Source organism: Carettochelys insculpta, chromosome 11 (assembly GCF_033958435.1).
Source record: "Carettochelys insculpta isolate YL-2023 chromosome 11, ASM3395843v1, whole genome shotgun sequence".
NCBI classification, from domain to species: Eukaryota; Metazoa; Chordata; order Testudines; family Carettochelyidae; genus Carettochelys; species Carettochelys insculpta.
In genome coordinates, this window is record NC_134147.1 from 40,994,636 (window position 1) to 41,013,068 (window position 18,433).

General features: G+C 41.6%; 1 protein-coding gene across 4 annotated transcripts in view; it reads right to left on the reverse strand.

The window, feature by feature from the left end:
• MITF (melanocyte inducing transcription factor) overlaps positions 1-18,433 on the reverse strand; it is a 187,715-nt gene that overhangs the window by 40,218 nt on the left and 129,064 nt on the right. The window lies entirely within an intron of this gene.

The window sequence follows — 18,433 nt, forward strand, 5'->3', positions numbered from 1 at the left end:
ACCATCCCCACTTTCTTCCATTAATTTGAATGTCAAGTGGTTCTTGTCCTGCTCTGTTCCAAAGCTCCTCATTTGTGACAAAGTCTTGCCATACAAAGGCAAAGAAGTGTAAAAGGGTTTGGAATGTTTGGGATAAACTTTTAAAACAGGCAAAAGTCTAATAAATCTTGTACTATTAATCATACTTCTTTTAGTTTATGTATTTGTTGTAGTTTGTTTCTTTTGGTGACATGTTTCAATGAGTGAATTTATGATGATCCTTGCACATACAAATTTACTTGCTAAAATTAAATTTTGAAACTATTATTTATCTCTGAAGTAGAACTGGATGAATTTTTTTTCCCAACAAACACAATTTTTGTCAAAAATACTTCAGATTCAAGTCAACCAATATTTTGCATATTGGTACTGAATTTGCCAAAATATTTAATGAAAAAACCCACTAATTTTTAGTTGCTTCCTGTCCCTTCAAAAGTGATCAGTGTTCAAAACAATATTTTGGCTTTTCATTTGTAATTTTTTTTTTACTTTTACTCCAATTTCTACAAAAATATAAGTTGTTGGAAAAAAAAAAGACAACAACAATTAAACATTTTATTTGACCTGGAATCAATTTTTTGTTCTCCTTTGTTTAAGGTTTCTGGTTCTCACAAGTTTTAGAAAATTTGTTTTGGTTGATTCAAAACTATTTTTCCCTCCTGGCACCATTTTTGGGTTGGCCACTGATCCAACAACCTGTTATTTGCCCAACTCCACTGTTAAGTCATTTAGAATTGCTTTAACAACTGGCTGTTTTTCTGAAACATTTGACATGACTGGCATAATCACTACCAGTGTAAAGTAAGCCTATTCACGAAGACACTCTTTTTATAGTGGTTTCCAATTTCCTGTACCTAAGAGATTTTTTTAAAACATGGATATCCCTTTATTAAAACCCCAACATTTTTGAAACCTGTAGGTGGAGAGAAAATTGGGAGGGGGGGAATAAAAACAAATTTCTATGATTTCTATGCTCACTTTCCAGGTAATGGTCTTGCAAACTGTTTGACCAGTAAGAACATTCAAAGAAAGGGAAGTTAAGCAAATTTTGTTCCCACAAAGCAAGTTTTGAATTCAAATATCCACCCAAACACCTCAATCTATAAGTTATACCCTTCCATTCAGAGACCACCATCACAATATGTGACTTATGAGCCCAAATAAAACAAACCAATACAGCTAGAATTCTGGAGAAGTAATAAATCATGAAACAAGTTTAAGGAGAGAGTTGGAAATTAAGGAGACTTTATTAAGGGAACAAGAGAAAACTATCCCAGGAGGTAGGAAAGATAGGAAGTAGGGCAAGAAACCACTATGGCTAAACTGGAAGATCTTCAATGATCTGAAAATTTAAAGAGTCCCGCAAAAAGAGGAAACTAGGTCAAATTACAAAAAAATTAACATAAACAACACAAGCTATAAAACAAGATTAAACTAGCTAGAGAGAGGAAGAGTAACAACAAATCATTCTATAAATACATTAGAAGCAAGAGGAAGACCAAGAATGGGGTAGGCTTGTTACTCAATGAAGGGAGTAAAACAATGATAAAAAATGAAAATAGGAGCAGTGCTCAGTTTGTTTCAGTTTTCACCAAAAGTTTCAGTAGTTATTGAACATCAAACTTAATGAATACCAGTGAAAATGAGATAGGGTGCGAGTCTAAAGTAAAGACCACCATACAGCATTCCAACATCACAACTACTCAAGAGGCAGCATAACAGAATGATGCGTAGGACATGTTCTGAAATTCCACATTTTAGTGCAATTCTATATGCAGTGGACTGGGGGATTCAAAACCCCCCCTTCTTCTTTCCCCTTCTCATTTTAACTCAGTTTCTGTGATGATAGTACATTCTTAGGTATTTAAATGTTGTGCCTGTTTACAAACTGACGGCAATAAGCTCTTCAGGATAGAGACTATGTCTACCATTTACTATAGAGAAACTAGCATATAAAGTGCCCTGATTCTCATCCAGGACCTTGAGCACTGACAATTGACAAAAGGCAATTCTGTGTGAGCCATGTGATTTTCTGCCTCACGTGTCGTGGCTTACTTTGTGGCCTCCATCAGCTAGGAAGGGAGAAACCTGAGTTCTGTGTGTTACACAAAGAACCTCCTCTTCAAAAATGTCACCGAATCTTGCTCATAAAGCAAAACCAAAATCTCTTTGTACATCAGAGGCCAGATGGGGCACAGGAACATCCCAGAGGTTCAGAGGACAGTTATTAGCCAAGTTAAAGAAATGAAATAAATAAACACTACCCCAAAAATGAGCATTTGTTCCATTTAAATTGCCCGAGGAGTTAAAGATTGTAATTATGGATAAAATACTTTTGAGTTAGTTTTCCCTGCTCAATGGCACTTTTTGTTGCTCAAACAGCTAAATGTCATGGGATTTTAAAAGAAAGGTTAAAATACTACAACATGTAATACTTAATGACACCATAATATAAGCCATGCAAACCCACATTGACTACAAGATGGTTGTGTCTAGTTCATTGGAAAACTGATTCAGAGGAGCAAAAATTACAGAAACAGAATTCCAAGTAACAGATTTTAGCCACACTGAAGTTTTTACCTCTCATCAGGAAGTAGGGGGCAGGAACAGACAGATGGGACCAGACAATTTGTGTATAGTAATATGTATTAACTTTTGGCACAATTGACCTCTCCTAAAAAAAGGCTCCGTACAGTTGTATTGGTGCACCTAAGAAAACTATACTAAAAATTATATTTGTATCACAGGCAAGTTTATATAGTTAACTCAGTCTCAGGTGGCAACACAGATTCATTTCAAAACTTCACCAACTGTCCACTAAGTGATTTTTGTAATAAGATGTTTTTAGTTAAAGGACTTTAATAGCCATTTCTTGACCTGAGATGTACTACTCTTTCCCAGTACACCTAAAAGAAAGTGAATCCAAGATGTAACAGTAGGAGTTGCTAAGACGACTGAGTAAGCTCTGAAACTGAGAAATGTAAAGAAAAAAAAAAAAGGACATATTACTTTTAAAAGTGTGTCAGATTTCCAATCTAACATTGTTTCTAGTAGCAATTTTCCAAGTGAGTCATTGCAGCTCCATCTGTAAGGCCTAGAAACCCTAAATCAGGTGTCATCAACCCCTAGCACAGGTGCCAAGAGTGGCACACAAGCCAATTTTCATTGGCACGTGAGAGGAGACTAACCTGCCTCTCCTCCCGCATGCATCTGGGAGCTTGCAAAAGACCAGCTAAGGCTATTAACCACCATCTAAATAGTAAAGCTCTGCATCTTAATTTATGTATTAATGAAGCTGTCTAAGTAGCATTGTTAGTTACTTTAAGTAGTATTACTAGCACTGGGACCATACACAGAGGTCAAAAGGTTAAATTTTGGCACTCCACCTTGGAAAAGTTGCCAACCCCTGCCCTGAACGTTATTTATAGCTTCATGTTCTTATTGCACAGAATTATCTCAGGATAAGAATCTTCACATCAAACAGCCTGAGTAACGCAAATGGTATTGGGACAAAGACTTCACCTATACTCCATGAAAATCGCACCTGTGCAACAATATCACGTTGTTTGCCTAGAATGTTGAATAGCTAAAAAAAAAAATGCTACTTCGGGCTATTAATGATTTTTAAAATAAGAAAGCCGCTATTCAAGCGCCAAGGCCTGAATTAACCCCTGCCTTCCTAATCTTTAGCTACGTGTAGACTAGAGGGAATTGTCAGCGAAAAGGCAAGTGGTGGAATGTCCAGATTCCCAAGGGCATTCCGGCGACAGTACATTGACAGAACACAGTACTTTTGTTTACAGCCATACCCTGCTCACCACAAGGAAGAACGCCACTGTCAACAAAGAATCTGTCTACAAAATACTGGTCTGGACATTCAGGGAGGACTTCTGTCTACAGAATAGGCTTCTGGGGCACTGCACAAACCTGTGTGCTGTGCTTCTGAATGGCCGTTTTGCCGATCGAGCGGCTGGGCTTTTGCAGTCTGGCCACGATTTGTCAGAGGTTTTGTCGCAAGAGACCTTCCAACACAAACTTCTGCTGACAAATCCCTGTCATCTAGACAGAGCCTTAGGTTAAAGCACAGTGGAGTACACTGTGAGTTTTAGTTGTGCTTGTTCTTTCTAGAGCAGGGATTATCAGGACAAACTTTAGGTGGCCTCAGAAAGCAGCCACCAATTTTTGCTGATGGACACTCTCAGACTTTTCCCTGAAATACTTAAGTAGCTTTAGGAAATCCAAATATCCAAGCAGCAGCAAGGGTGAAAGATGTGAGGCTGTACATGGTTTTCACTTGCTCAGTATTTAAAGCCAAGTAGGAATTACGCTCTCTGGTTTGCTCTAAGTGTGTGGAATCCTAGACTTTATCCAAAAGAGAGGTAATCTTGTGCTCTAAGAAGTAAAATATATTTAAACTGTAACTGTGTATGTGTATAAATTTGCAGTGCCATATACTGGGTCCTACCAAAGACCATGGAAGTCAATAGAAATCTCCTTGGACATTCCTGGCTTTTGGATTAAGGCAATATGCTATTGATATTTGCCATTTTTAAACGCCTGGTCTGCCCCAGGAAATGAAGTTGTTATAATTACATTGTTCAGGGGTATGAAAAATCCATACCACCGAGCAATGCAGCTGAACTGACTTAAGTCCTAGAGTAGACAGGAGAGCTACCACCTTTTGGGAGATGATATACCTATGGAGAACCCCTCCCCTCAGCGTATAGAATGTCTTCCCTGGACTGTTTTTTCAGAAGTGCTGGGCACCCAAAATGCCAATCAAAGTCCACAGGAGCCACAAGTGCTCAGACCCTTGTGGGGGAGGGGAAATCTGGGCCCTTATGCATGCAAGCCAGAAGCACACCATGCAGACAAAAAAGATTTCTTGAACTAAAAATCCACACTTTGGCATAAGTAGTAAATTCAGCTATTTTGTGATTGCACTGCAACTTTTTTCTGTCGATTTGAGAATATGAGTTTAACAAGATATGGTGAAGTATGACCATAGCCACCATATGCATGTGTAAAGTAAGGAATAGACACATCGGAAGACTTGCCAAGGTCACATATGTAGTCAGAACAGAACATAGAAATAAAATTCCCAAGGTCTACAAAAAACATTCCACATGCTTAGGAATGTCTTGTCGTATTTATTAAGCCTCAATAATGGAACATTTTAAAGAAATGATGAAGTATAACAGAAAAATAATATATTTTAGCAGTACCATTTATTTTACTTTAAGAAAATTGTTTCACAAAACACTGGTCACAGAACAAAGAACACTTGTTTTAAAATATGCCTGTATTCAGGCTACATACTTTGCAATGAATACTAAGTGCCATGGGAACAATTTAGCAAAGAATGAAGATTTTGTTAATTCAAAATAGTTCTGTGTCGTTTAAGTGCCCAGAGCTATTGGACGTCATAGTTAATAAAAAGAGTAAGCTGGAATTTATACTTCTTTGGATACAGCCTGTAATGGCTTTATGTCAGCCTGAATATGGAAAGGTTGAATAAGCTGTAGCATAAAAACAATTTAAAGGCATTCATTTTATCACGCTATTAACATGATCATTAGGAACGGCCTTAAAAAAGTGACTGACTTAGTTCACATGAAGGAGACATAGGCTGGCTTCCAACTGAATTGCTTGATTTTATCCTTCTGATCAGTGAGCTATGAGATTATTTATGCCTATGTTAAACCTACTGAGATATAATAAAACAGTTTCAATACCAATGAACATGATGATCGAGCATTTTAAGAGTAAAATTATCCAAGTCACCTTCATGCAAACTCAGCTATCCACTACCTAAACTGCTCTATTAAATGCTACTGTTTTTCAGATAATACACCAAAAAAGCCAAAACAAAAATGGAAAAAAACATCCATCATTCAAAAACATTTTTTTTGAATTGCTGTTCTAAAGGATAAAGTTATCCAACAGGCCGAAACAATGCTATAAAGGATCAAAACCAAAATATGCCTCTGTTACTGTTAATTTTAATGGTGATCACATTTTGCCATGGAAATAAGTCATGCCATTAGACTCCTGAGACTTTAAACTAAATACCACTTCAGAAACACCAGCATTGGGATTAGACCAGTCATCGCTGTATTAGTGCCGTTCCTGAATTTTATTTCTTCCCTACAGTTCACAGCACAGTGGACAACAGACTGCCATGGCCAAGTAATTAAAGGAGAGCATTAAGAGATTAAGAACATTGCGTCCATAATTTTATTTCTGATTTCCTTTACCGATAAAGAAAGCTGCACTACAATAAGTTAGACTTAGTTGATTCTAGTAATGCAGGAAGGGCAGACAATGTTATGGAAACAAGACAGTGAGGGGGCCAAACCCTGCCTCAGCTCCTACAAGAGCCTGATCCTATTCCTGCAGCACTCATTACGTTGCTATTCATTGGCTTCAGTGGGGGCAAGACTGTTCTCCATCCAATCACATTCAATGGAAGCTGAGGGTGTTCAGTGCCTGTCAGGAAGTTTTCAGTATCTTTCAAGAGCCCAGTCCTGGGACTCGCACGCAACTAGATGTAAAAGGAGCCTTTCCTCTAAATATCTGAAAGCAGAAGAGGCCAAATTCTAGGAATTCCAGCAAGTTTGGAATGCACGTCTGCTCCTTTTTGATTTTCTTCATTTTGACCAATATCTCTTACCTATAAGCAGAGCTTTTCCTTTCAGAGTACATTTTCTGGCCCCCTCCATGAATCCTTTCTCCCTCTCTGCTGTACATCAAGAAAAACGACATGTCAATTACCTTTAGTTAGCAGCAGAGAGAATCAAAGGACCTCCTTTGGGAACATCTTCAAAAAAATTAAGTTGATCCTCGCTACATCCTCATCTCAAAGATCCTGGTTTGCCAGCGTAACCCACACCCCTCCTGGGTGTGGTTCACGGCTCCATGTAGTGGCACCCAGACCACTTACACAGAGAACAAATGAGCTTCCTCCACAGCCTTATCTGAGAGCCAACTGGCTTATAGCTCAAACTGCAGAGGCTCCTGCACTAAGCTGCAGAGGGTATCCCAGGCTCAAGTCACCCTTTGGGCGGTTACACGAGCTGATTCTGTAACCATTACACCAGCCTCTGTTCTCCTTTCATCCCTTCTCCTCAGACTTCTCCTCCATACATGTCCGCTGATCAAAACCTCCTAACACTGCCCATGTATGTCTACTCCCCCACAACTGAAAATCTCATCCATTTCTCCACCTCCTTTCTTTGTGGTCTCCAACAGTCCCTTTAAGGCACTCCAGTATCTCCCCAGTGAATGAAATTTAAAAAAAAACAAGTCAACTGCTGTCCAGTATGTACTGATTGCCTCCTTCCACCTTCTTACATGTTAGGTAGAGTATAAAGACCAATGACTATATACACCTCAGTCTCAGACAACAGTAGCACCTCTATTTATTTTATCATCCAGTTTGAAGCTACAACCCTTATTCCCTTTCCCCCTTCACAGCCTTGCTGCAACTTAATGCAAATATTCTTTACTCCCTCCTCCTTGTAATCCACTGCCTGCCCTCTTACTTCCACCTAGGTTTAGTCCTTTCTGCCATGTCTCTCCCTCTCTATCTTCAAAAGTGCTAGAGGAAGAAAATCACTTACATGTAGACAAAGTCTAGCACTGCCAACATTATACAATATCAGGCTTAACGCCACGTTGTAGAATTGACCCTGAACAAACAGGATTGCAAGTGAATAACTGCCTTCCCTGAGACTGAAGTCACTAAGCTAAGTAACACAAAGCACAGACTCCCTTAATTTTAGCAGCTTGTTTCCCTATAAATCTAAGGCCTCTCCTCCACAAAATTCAATTTGATAACCTCACTACTAATACCAGTCATTGGCAAGGGGGACTAATCCTTGAGCAATGGGGCGCTTTAACAGAGAAGGGCAATTGGGTTAGTGCCTTTCAAAACAAGAGTACACTTTTAAACTCTGTGCAGATTAAAATAGCACAGACATGACATGAGTTCTCAAATTCCTACAATGCAAGAACTACATACAGTAGAGGAACAAAGAAGCTCTGAAGTCTCAGCAGCACAATGTTTTATTAATAGTCAGACAACAAGAGGACCAGCCACTAACATGCAGAATATAGAGCTGGCTGGGAGACTCAGAGCTGGGGCAGTCCCGGATTAGGGGAAGGGGGGCGGGGTGGAGAGCAAGAGGGGACACGGAGGGCACACGGCTCCAGCCAGACCCTTTCATCTGCCTGGTGATTCTGTCTCTTTTCCTGATGTTTTTTTATGAACCCTCATATGAATGAGAGATTGGGGGATGGCTGCTGTCACCTTCCCTAAAGGGTGCTGGGGCCAGAAGGCATGCCCCTAGGAAGCTCCTTTCACCTGTCTAGTGATGCTGTCTCTTTTGTCTACTAAGGCTTTATGAGAAGCAATCCCATTCCAGGCACGTTCTGCTCTCCTGGCACAACCAAACCCTTGCCTTGGTTTAATCTGTGATAAAAGGAAGCTGCATACAAAATTTGGTGGTCCTAGCTCTACTCTTTAGGAGAGTTCTTGAATAGACAGACAGATGGATGCACAGAGAGTGATACAAACAGACAAGGGCCACGTCTACACGTGCACTCTACTTCAAAGTAGCAGTGCCAACTTCGAAATAGCGCCCATCACGGCTACACATGTTGGGCACTATTTCGAAGTTGAAATCGACGTTAGGCTACGAGACGTCGAAGTCGCTAACCCCATGAGGGGATGGGAATAGCGCCCTACTTCGAAGTTGAACGTCGAAGTAGGGCACGTGTAGCCGATCCGCATCCCACAACATCAAAATAGCGGGGTCTGCCATGGCGGCCATCAGCTGAGGGGTTGAGAGACGCTCTCTCTCCAGCCCCTGAGGGGCTCTATGGTCACCGTGTGCAGTAGCCCTTAGCCCAGGGCTTCTGGCTGCTGCTGTGGCAGCTGGGGATCCATGCTGCATGCAAAGGGTCTGCAGCCAGTTGTTGGCACTGTGGATCTTGTGTTGTTTAGTGCAACTGTGTCTGGGAGGGGCCCTTTCAGGGAGCCGCTTGCTGTTGAGTCCGCCCTGTGACCCTGTCTGCAGTTGTTCCTGGCACCCTTATTTCAGTGTGTGCTACTTTGGTGTGTAGATGTTCCCTCGCAGCACCTATTTCGATGTGGTGCTGCCCAGCGTCGAAGTTGAACGTCGATGTTGCCAGCCCTGGAGAACGTGTAGACGTTATTCATCGAAATAGCTTATTTCGATGTAGCGTGCACGTGTAGACGTAGCCAAACTCTCTCAAACATGCAATAGATCATAAATAATACTTTGATCTTAGAACTTCTGCCTCCCCAGCCCCCATGGGAACACCTAGATGTGATTTTGAGTGTCACAACAAAACAAGACCTCAACGATGCAAAGGAATGCATGCATAGGGTTCTTATTGCTGTGCAGTGCCAACACTGCCAGGGTTGTGCCTCCGTTGATCTGTTTGCAGCATGTGGACCACAGGATTTAGTTCAAAGGAACCAGGCAAATTCACCTTTGCAAAAAGGTGTTCGGTGAATTTCTAGTAATGGCTCAGTCCAAAAGTAAAAGCACAAAATCACTGCCACCACCAGGAGAGGCAACATTCACAATGCACAAAGAAGGGGCGTGTGCACATGAGAGACTCATTCCCCCTGCATTCCAAAGGTTAGGCATGAATGACTTGCATTCTGTTCAAAGGACCATGCAAGCAGGCCCATAATGGACCTTTCCTTAGCAGCATGGACAAACACAAGCTCTTCTGCTGAAGCTAACGTGCTAATAGTGGTGCAGCTGCAGCGGCTTGGGCAATGGTTTAGACACCCACAGAGTCAAGTGGAAATGTAGTCATTAGACCACACCACCACCCACAGTGCTGCAGCTACACCACTTTCAGCCGGCCAGCTTGAGTAAAGCAGCAAGTGTCTGTCTGTCCCTGCGGCCAAGGAAATCCCCAGAATGTGCTTGCTGGGAAGCATCCATTCAGCGTTGCACAGACACAGCGCAAGGAGGAAAGCAGGATCTTTCCCACCTGTTCAGGAAGGCAGGAGCTAAAGAAACTTATTAGCGTCATTTTACAAAAACAATTCTGGACTCTTCTTCACAGCAGCTCCTGCATGAAAATTTGCCATCTTGATCACTCCATGCCCCTCCACTCATTGTTGCCCTAACCAAAACCTTTCATTCCCTCCTCGTCTGCTCCTCTTGTATGTCACGTCCCCCATAATCCTCCACTTTTGCAGCAGCGCACATCTCCTTTCTTTGCCTGAGGTTAGCATTTCCCACATTTATGAGTCTGGGCAAACGGTTCAGTGGTCCATCCCACTGGAGCCTCTGTTTGTAATGTTCCCAACATACAGAACAAACCAAGATGGCACAACCGCATGTTTGTGACTATACACAACGAATGAGGAGGCAGAAAAAGTGAGGCTGGGAAGGAGCAAAAGCCCTTATGAAAACACAAGCCTTTCTAGTAGCAAAGGGAGCTTAAGAGGCAAGAGGCTCAATATTGTTGGGGACTTCTGTGCGGGGGGGGGGGAAGGATGGGTGTAAATGTGGGTCTTTGGCCAGCAGAGCACAGCAAACCTGAGCTTCCTCCATTGCTAGACTATGTATTTCACAGTGGGCTTAGATGCAGTAGTTCTAGGATTCCTTGATCATCTTCACAGCACTGACTTCAATGTAACTGGCAGGAACAGAAACAAGCTTTGAACCAAAATGGCATCATGTTAATCAGAGTTATTAGAGATTCTAGACTGATAGTGTTGGGCTCTGGGGTGAGCATGCCCCTTGCTGTCACATTCCTCAACAAGTGATCTGTTTTTTTTAGAGCTAAAGATGTTTGAGTCCACAGCTCATCTCTGAGGCAGCATGACACTGCTCTGTGTGATAGGGCAGTGGTTCTGAACAGTGGTACACACACGTTTTCTAGGAGGTACATCAACTCATCTAGACAGTTGCTTATTTTCCAACAGGCTACGTAAGCAGCATGGAGTTATGGCAGTTCAAACTTGTTCATTTTACGCTGCTCTGTATACCATACCTACAAATGGAAGTACAATATTTATATTCCAAGGGATTTATTTTGCAATGTAATTTTTAAAAATGAGAAAACATTTTTCATTAATAGGGTGCTGTGATACTTTTACACTTTTTACAGCTGATTTTGTAAGCAAGTAATTTCTAGTGAGGTGAAACCTGGGGGTATGCAAAACAAATCACATTCCTGAAAGCAGTCCAGTAGTCTTGAAGAGTTGTAAGCCACTGGCTAAGGCCAAGGCATCCCATGAGCTCCCTGTTCACTATGGGAAGCAAGGCAGCAGCTTGGTGGCTTGTGCGCCATGCAGCTCAGGGCTGGGCGGCTTTGGCAAGTCAACAGAGATGTGGGTGGGTAGGGTGCCTGGCTGGGGGTGGGGGGACTTGGCAACTGGTTAACTTGCTTTTGGACACCACTGGGCTAGTGAACCTAATGTAGGCTACCACAAAAGCCATTAGATGTACTGAACAGCTTTATCTTTAGGTTGGAGTCTGGCACACTGCCACACATACCTCTTCTACAATTAGATTTAAACTGAAAACAAAAGTTCTTGGCAGCCCTGGTGACCTGAATATGAAGTGATTTCTGGGACGTCCTTGGGATTTCCCACTTATGCTTTTCTGCTTCTGTTTCTTTTAGTCTATTTTCATCTCGCCATACCCTAGCTTCCCTGGGGAAGGGAGGTGCAAGTGGATATGATACTCAATGTATATTTACAAAAAGAGGCGGCGAAGGATAGATTTCAGCCATATCCAACAAATACAGGTTGAGTGTCTAGTCCTGGGGTCTCTAGTCCGGCACCCCCAGGACCTGACTGGTGCCAAACAGGAAAATTTGCTGGACCACTGGAGGTCAGTACTCTTCAGCATTACCAACACTTCTACTGCTGACTGGGTCCTTACAAGCCATTTAGAGGTAAATTACAGCTAAGTAACAGCACACAACTGAGAGCCAGGACTGGTGACTGGAAACAAATTTTATGGGTCCACAAGGAACTTGGCCACACCTATGACAAGAAGTGATCTGACTAACCAAAAATCATGTTGGATTACAGATGTTAATGGACAAGAGAGGTTCAACCTATATAAGAATCAGAATAAGAGAGAAACAAACTGAGGGAGAGAACAGTAAATTTCAAGCCGCGTAAGCTATATCACCCCTCACATTCATATTAAATGCTATAGAAACGGCAATATTACAGGTGATGAGGATACTACAAATTATTGTTGAGTTTCCAGTTCAACATGAATTTTATGCAGAAATGCAAATGATGTATATTGCTTCCAGTCTTCAAAATACCTATCACTCGCTAATGCTTCTCAAATAGCCTACTGCTCTGGTCTAAGGGGACACCTGAGGAATAGCCAGTTTATCCAAGGTCTTCAACCAATTTCCATTTCCTTTAACATAAGTGATCTACAGATGTGGAGGAGTTTAGCAAAGAAACTGTGAATAAAAAGAAAACAACTTCCACAGAAAAATGAGATTTAAGCAAAAACTGCAACCATGTTCATTTGTATTAGCTTTTTCATGTTTTTAATTAAAACCTCTTCCCTTATTGAGCAACATTTTGCAATTTAATAGGGGTTAAATCACCGGAAGCCTAATAGATTGTTATAGAAATTACTCCAAACACTGGTAGAATTTAAGAGAAGTTATTTTCCCTATAGGTATTCTGGACCATCTCACAGCATTTAACAGAGATCTAATCCTAAAGAGTGATCAAAAAATATATTGCTTCCTTCTGTTCAGATTTTGATGTAGTAACACTTTTGAGCCTCAAATTATGTAACAGGCAACCACACAAACAAGTAAAGATATCACCTCTGCTCCAAAGACCGAACAGTCTCGCTCTGACATCTCATTCAAATGAGGGTTGTAGACAGGTGGGCACGGGTAAGGAGAAAAGTGTCAATACAAGAACAGTCACTCATTCTGTCTAGTGTGAGAGTTCCAGTCTTCCTTTTTTAAAAAAGGGTTACGAGATCTGGAACTGGAGTGACTGTTCATTCTGCTCCATCACATGAACACTCCTTTCATCTTTATGACGCAACAATAAGTGAACCAAGTATAGTATGCTTTATGTGAAGAAACTTGAAATTCAGTCATGTGATGATATACCAGGAAAATACGCATGCACACTTGGGTAGCATCCAAACTCCTTTGCATCCCTTCCCTTCATTGGTTAACGAAAATATGACAAGCCTCAGACACATTATGAACATGAGGCCAGCCTGTACTTCAAACTTCTTGAATGGCTCCTTAGCTATTATTTCTACTTCCCTACCTGTCAGAAAAGGAATCTTAACTCTCTTTTATATTCCATTCTAGAGCTAGTAGGAGTTATCTGGAGTTCACAGAACAGGCCTTGCTGTACAGTATTCTAGCTCCTATCAGAAGAAAATGGTGCTATATATTGGGTTCAAAGTGGAGCATCCCAATTACATGCTTATTTTACCTGATTCTGTTACAGTAAGGGACTAAGTGCCCTCAGCTCCATGCTGAAATATGCTCAGGGAGCAGAAGTTCAGAGACCGTGTGATTTCCCTGGCTCTGAATGTTTTCAGACCTACTTAGTCCTCAACAGCAGTATCATGATCAGGGACTTCCTACACCAGTGATTCAAATTAAAATGCTTAGGATCCTTCATGTTCAAAGAATTGCCTGATAGTTACTAACAGCACATGTCTACACTTCAAAGGCTTACAAGCATAAACATGTCAGTTAGGGGTGTGATTGTACCAAGATATTTATGCTGATAAAAAGCCCTACTCTAGACACAAGTCCATCAGTATAAAGAGTTTTATACCAATCTAGCTTCTGTTTAGGTTCTCATATTAGAATAAGCTACACCAGCACAAACACTTTTCTATAGGTACAAGAGGATTTACCTGACATTGCTCAAGTCCTTATGGGGGGAATTGGGGGGTGGGGGGAGGGAAGGACAGCTGGCCTAGCACCATGAACCATCCATCAGTCTGGCACACCTCCCTTCCATCTGCGGCCACTGAGCCCTTGCTCCCACTCAGCACCAATGAGCAGGCAGGAAGCTGTCAAGGAAGGATCCAGACAGCAGCAGGACCTGCTGGTCCTGATAAGGGGCAGGCTGAAAACAGGGGACAATTTGCCTGTTTATAAAGAAGCTGGGACCTCTGCAGGAGGGCTACATCCAGGACTCTCCCTTTGAAGACAGGATGTCTGGTTACCCTACTAATCCTGTCCTTCCCATCCAAAGGAGTCCAGCCATAGTGGTGATGCATCAAGGCACCCAGGGGGCCACATGCACGCACCCCCAGTGTCGACCTCCCTTCTCCCGCAACCCCCAGCACTCACCATCGCTTCCAGTGAATGCGGGAATGGTTCTGCCCCTCCCCTGGAGCAGTACTGGCCTACAGCAGTGTAAGCTTCCTAGCTCATGCTGCTCTTGGGCCACACTGTCCCAGGGAAGGAATGGGACTACCATCCTTCCCCTCCTTCCCCCTCCACTCAGCAGGAGTGGCAGGCAGGGGAGGAGCAGGGGCACTTGGCTGGTGCCCTCCCCACAGAAATCCACTCACCAGCTGCCACTGCCCAGCCACTTCCATGCTGGACACTAGCATCTACCGAGGTCTGTTTTAGTTGAAGTGGCTTCATTCTTTAGGAAGTCATAGAATCATCAAGGTGTCTGAAAGCATCAGCAGACAGACCAGCTCATTTTCCCTTTCCATTCAAAGGGGGGAAAGGTTAGCTAGATGTATTGGGTACATTGCCCCAAGGGAGAAAAACAGCTCTTTGAAATGCTGGTTTATTTAAAAAACACACAACCCACTTCTGCTGATGTCAGTGTAGTCATTTTAAAGGCATGGCACAGATTCCAAAATAAGTCAGTAACAAAAACTCTGCTGTCACAAGCCAGAGCTTCAAGCAGGGAGCTTCCTGACAGCAGTAGATAACTTTAAGGTCATGTAAAATCCTAAACCCACATATTAATTTTTTCTCTTAGAAGGAGCTCCAGCTTTTCTTCCAGATTTTATTTCCTCCTAGCAAAGCATAAGGAGAAAGGTGTGAGTAAGGATGCACCTGATTAAACTTCTCCATCAGGATTTATACAGAAATAATGCAGTTAACCCTGGGTGGGAAACAACTCAACATTTCCTCCCACAAACATACCAGTCTGGGGGATATAGTATTGTAAAGCAGCTACACATTTCCTTGTGCTTTTGGTTTGGAGTGATAGCACTAAGCCCAAAGTCATTCTGTGCCCTTCAGGATTCTTAAATTAAAAAAATCTGATCGAGTTTTCCTAAATTCCGTCATTATCTCTGTCAGAGATTCCATATTTCTATGCTGGTCACAGTGTTGTAGTATTGCAGCAGCTCCTCGACAGTGTTCAACATTTCACCTTAAGTACAGCTGTTTCAGTTGGGGTGTGACATGAACCCTGCATGCAAGGTCATGTAATCATTTCACAAGCGCTTTGGGATCCTTTCAGTGGAAAGGCAAATTCCCAGATTTTAAAGCCAGAGGGTACCACCGCGCTCATTCAATCTGAACTCCTGAAAAGGCCACAGAAATTTAGCAAGTGCTTTTGGCAATGTGCCCAGGACAGGGGACCAGGCTAGAAGATCTTTTAGAATGACATCCAGTACTGATTTGAAGACTTCAAGTGATGAAGAATTCACTAGCCCTCTAGACAATGTATTCCAGTGATTAATTACTCTCACAATAAAAATCTGGACCTTATGTTTAGTCTTGATTTGTCATAGCTTCAGCTTGCACCCTTTGGATCTTGTGTGCTCTTTAAATGAGCAGACAAAGGCATAACATCTTCTCCCCATACAGGTACTTATAAAGCAAGATACCATCACATCTTAACCTTCTACAGGATAAAAGCTAAGTAGATTGCACTTGTTTAGCCACTCCTTGTATTGCAGGTTTTCCAGATCTCGAATCAACTGAGCCATAGCACTGCAAGATGGGAGCAGCCTTAAGGAATTTTAGGAACCCTTTAACCTCTTTATTCATGTGTCATGTCATAGATGTAGGGACACAAGGAGCCATTATGATAATCTAGTCTGACCTCTTAGATAGCACAGGCCAGAGACTTTCACCCAGGGATTCCTGAAATCAATCCTATCACTTCTGGTTGAGCTACAGCTCGCTCAATGGCACAGCACATTGGAAAGTCTACTATGTACAGGAAGGGCTGCAGAACATGCAGCATTGTATAATTGTGTTTATTCAGAGACTTCTTCCCTAGCAAAGAACCCTGGAAACTAAACACAGATGTAGTAACTATTCATTCACGCAGTCACCATGTCCAAGTCAAAACTATCCACACCACACAGCAATGCCACAGCCATCACAAGACAGATCCTCCAGGATACTCTCTACTGCTTCTTTGGGCTTCCATGCACCAACTCCTTCTGGCCACCCACTGTCTCTGCATGCCCAGACTCCACAGAGTCAGAAGAATCAGAGTCAAAACACACACACACTCTTTCCACATACACACCCCATCCCAAGACACACAAAGCAGTCTTCTAAACAATACCTTTGGAATTTTTGCATGTGTATCTGTATACCTGCCTGCCTCAACTTTCTCCATGTCATTTGTGTTTACATAAGTATTGTCTCATTTCAAAGAGGATCAAGCACGCAACAAGCAGCAGTCTGACCATCTCTGGGACCTGAGCTGATCGAGACACACTTATACTGCAGTTTATAAACTGTGATTCAACAATTATAGCAGGCCATTCTAGCTTCTGTGTGTTAAAGAGAAAGGAACGGTCCCCAGTTACCTACAAAAGCTCATGACCTAATCCATTTGCTAGTCTCTTATTTGTGAAGCTACAGACTAGCACAGCTACTCCCCTGAGACCAACAAATGAAGGCTTTATTCAACAGATTTATGTGGAAAATGCAGTGCCATCTGGTGAGATCTTAGGAAAACCCAATACATCCTTATATGTGCTGAAGTCCTCATCCCACATGCAACTAAAGTATATTACGTAGTTCAACAAACATCAAACCATGTTTAAATGTTGTATTTGGAAGGTTTTAAATCTTCAGGTCCAAAAAACTTGCATCCAAAAGTCTAAAAAGACTTGATTTAGCAACCCACAGTCACTGATGCTGAAATTAAACTATTTTGCTGGAAGTCCCAGAGATCCGTAAAAAAGATAATTAGTGCCAGTATTTAATAAGGTAAGAGACATGATCTGGATAACTACAGTCCAGTGAACTTGACATCAGTATTGGGCAAATTCATAGAAAAGCTGACATGGGATGCAACTAATAAATGAATTAAGGAATATTAGTATAATTGAATACAAATCAACCTGATTTTAGGGAAAAACAGGTTTTGTCAAATTTGATACCATTTGGATGATACTACAAATTTGATTTGCAAAGGTACCTGTATTAACAGCAGTGTATTTCAATTTCTATAAAGACACCTGACTCAATACTTACAACAATCTGATGAAAAAATGTTGAGTGATACAAATAAAAGCAAAGTGACACACATTAAGTTGATTAACACAGGACTAACTAATAGCTTATAAAGAAACAGCAAATAGTGAATCATCCTCCAAGAGGCATTTTGAGTACGGTCCCAAAACAGTCCATTTTTGGCCACACTCTATCCCATGTCTTTATAAATGGCCTGGAAGAAGTTTGCCAGAGACATATATTGGTAAAGAAAATTCAAAACCAAATTCATATAGGAACCAAGACTTTAGATTACCATTGTGACCAACTATATTTAAAGTAATCTCTCAAAACAATTTGAAGGGTCACGGTGGATAAACTGGACATGAGCTCTCAATTAAAAATAAATATGATTCTTTGATATTTAAGCAGGGAAATATCAAGTAGAAGTAAATCCATGCTATTATTACTGCATACAGCCCCAGACAGACTGTTATTAACTCCAGTTCTGCTGCGAACACTTCAAAAAGCAAGTTGAGGAATTGGAGAAGATTCAGAAAATGGAGAGGGTGGAGAAAAGTACATACTGGAAAAACTGCCTTGCACTGAGCAACGGACATACTAAAGAATGCAATCTGTTTAGTTTTTATCCAACAAAAGATTGAGGGATAATGTAATATCTAACACCTTCTCATGAAGATGATTTTTGATAAAGAGGGCTCTTTAATCTAGCAGACAATCACAGAACATATTCCAGTGGCTGAATGTTGAAGTTAAGACAAACAGGCTAAAAATAAAATACAAGTTTTAACTGCAAGGATACGTAACCAGTTGGGGGGGGGGGGGAATCTCCAAAAGTGGTGAATGCATCATTTTAGCTCTTCAAGTCAGTACTGAATGTCTCTAAGTAGCATTCCAGCTCAGTCAGAGATTATAGGTGGGA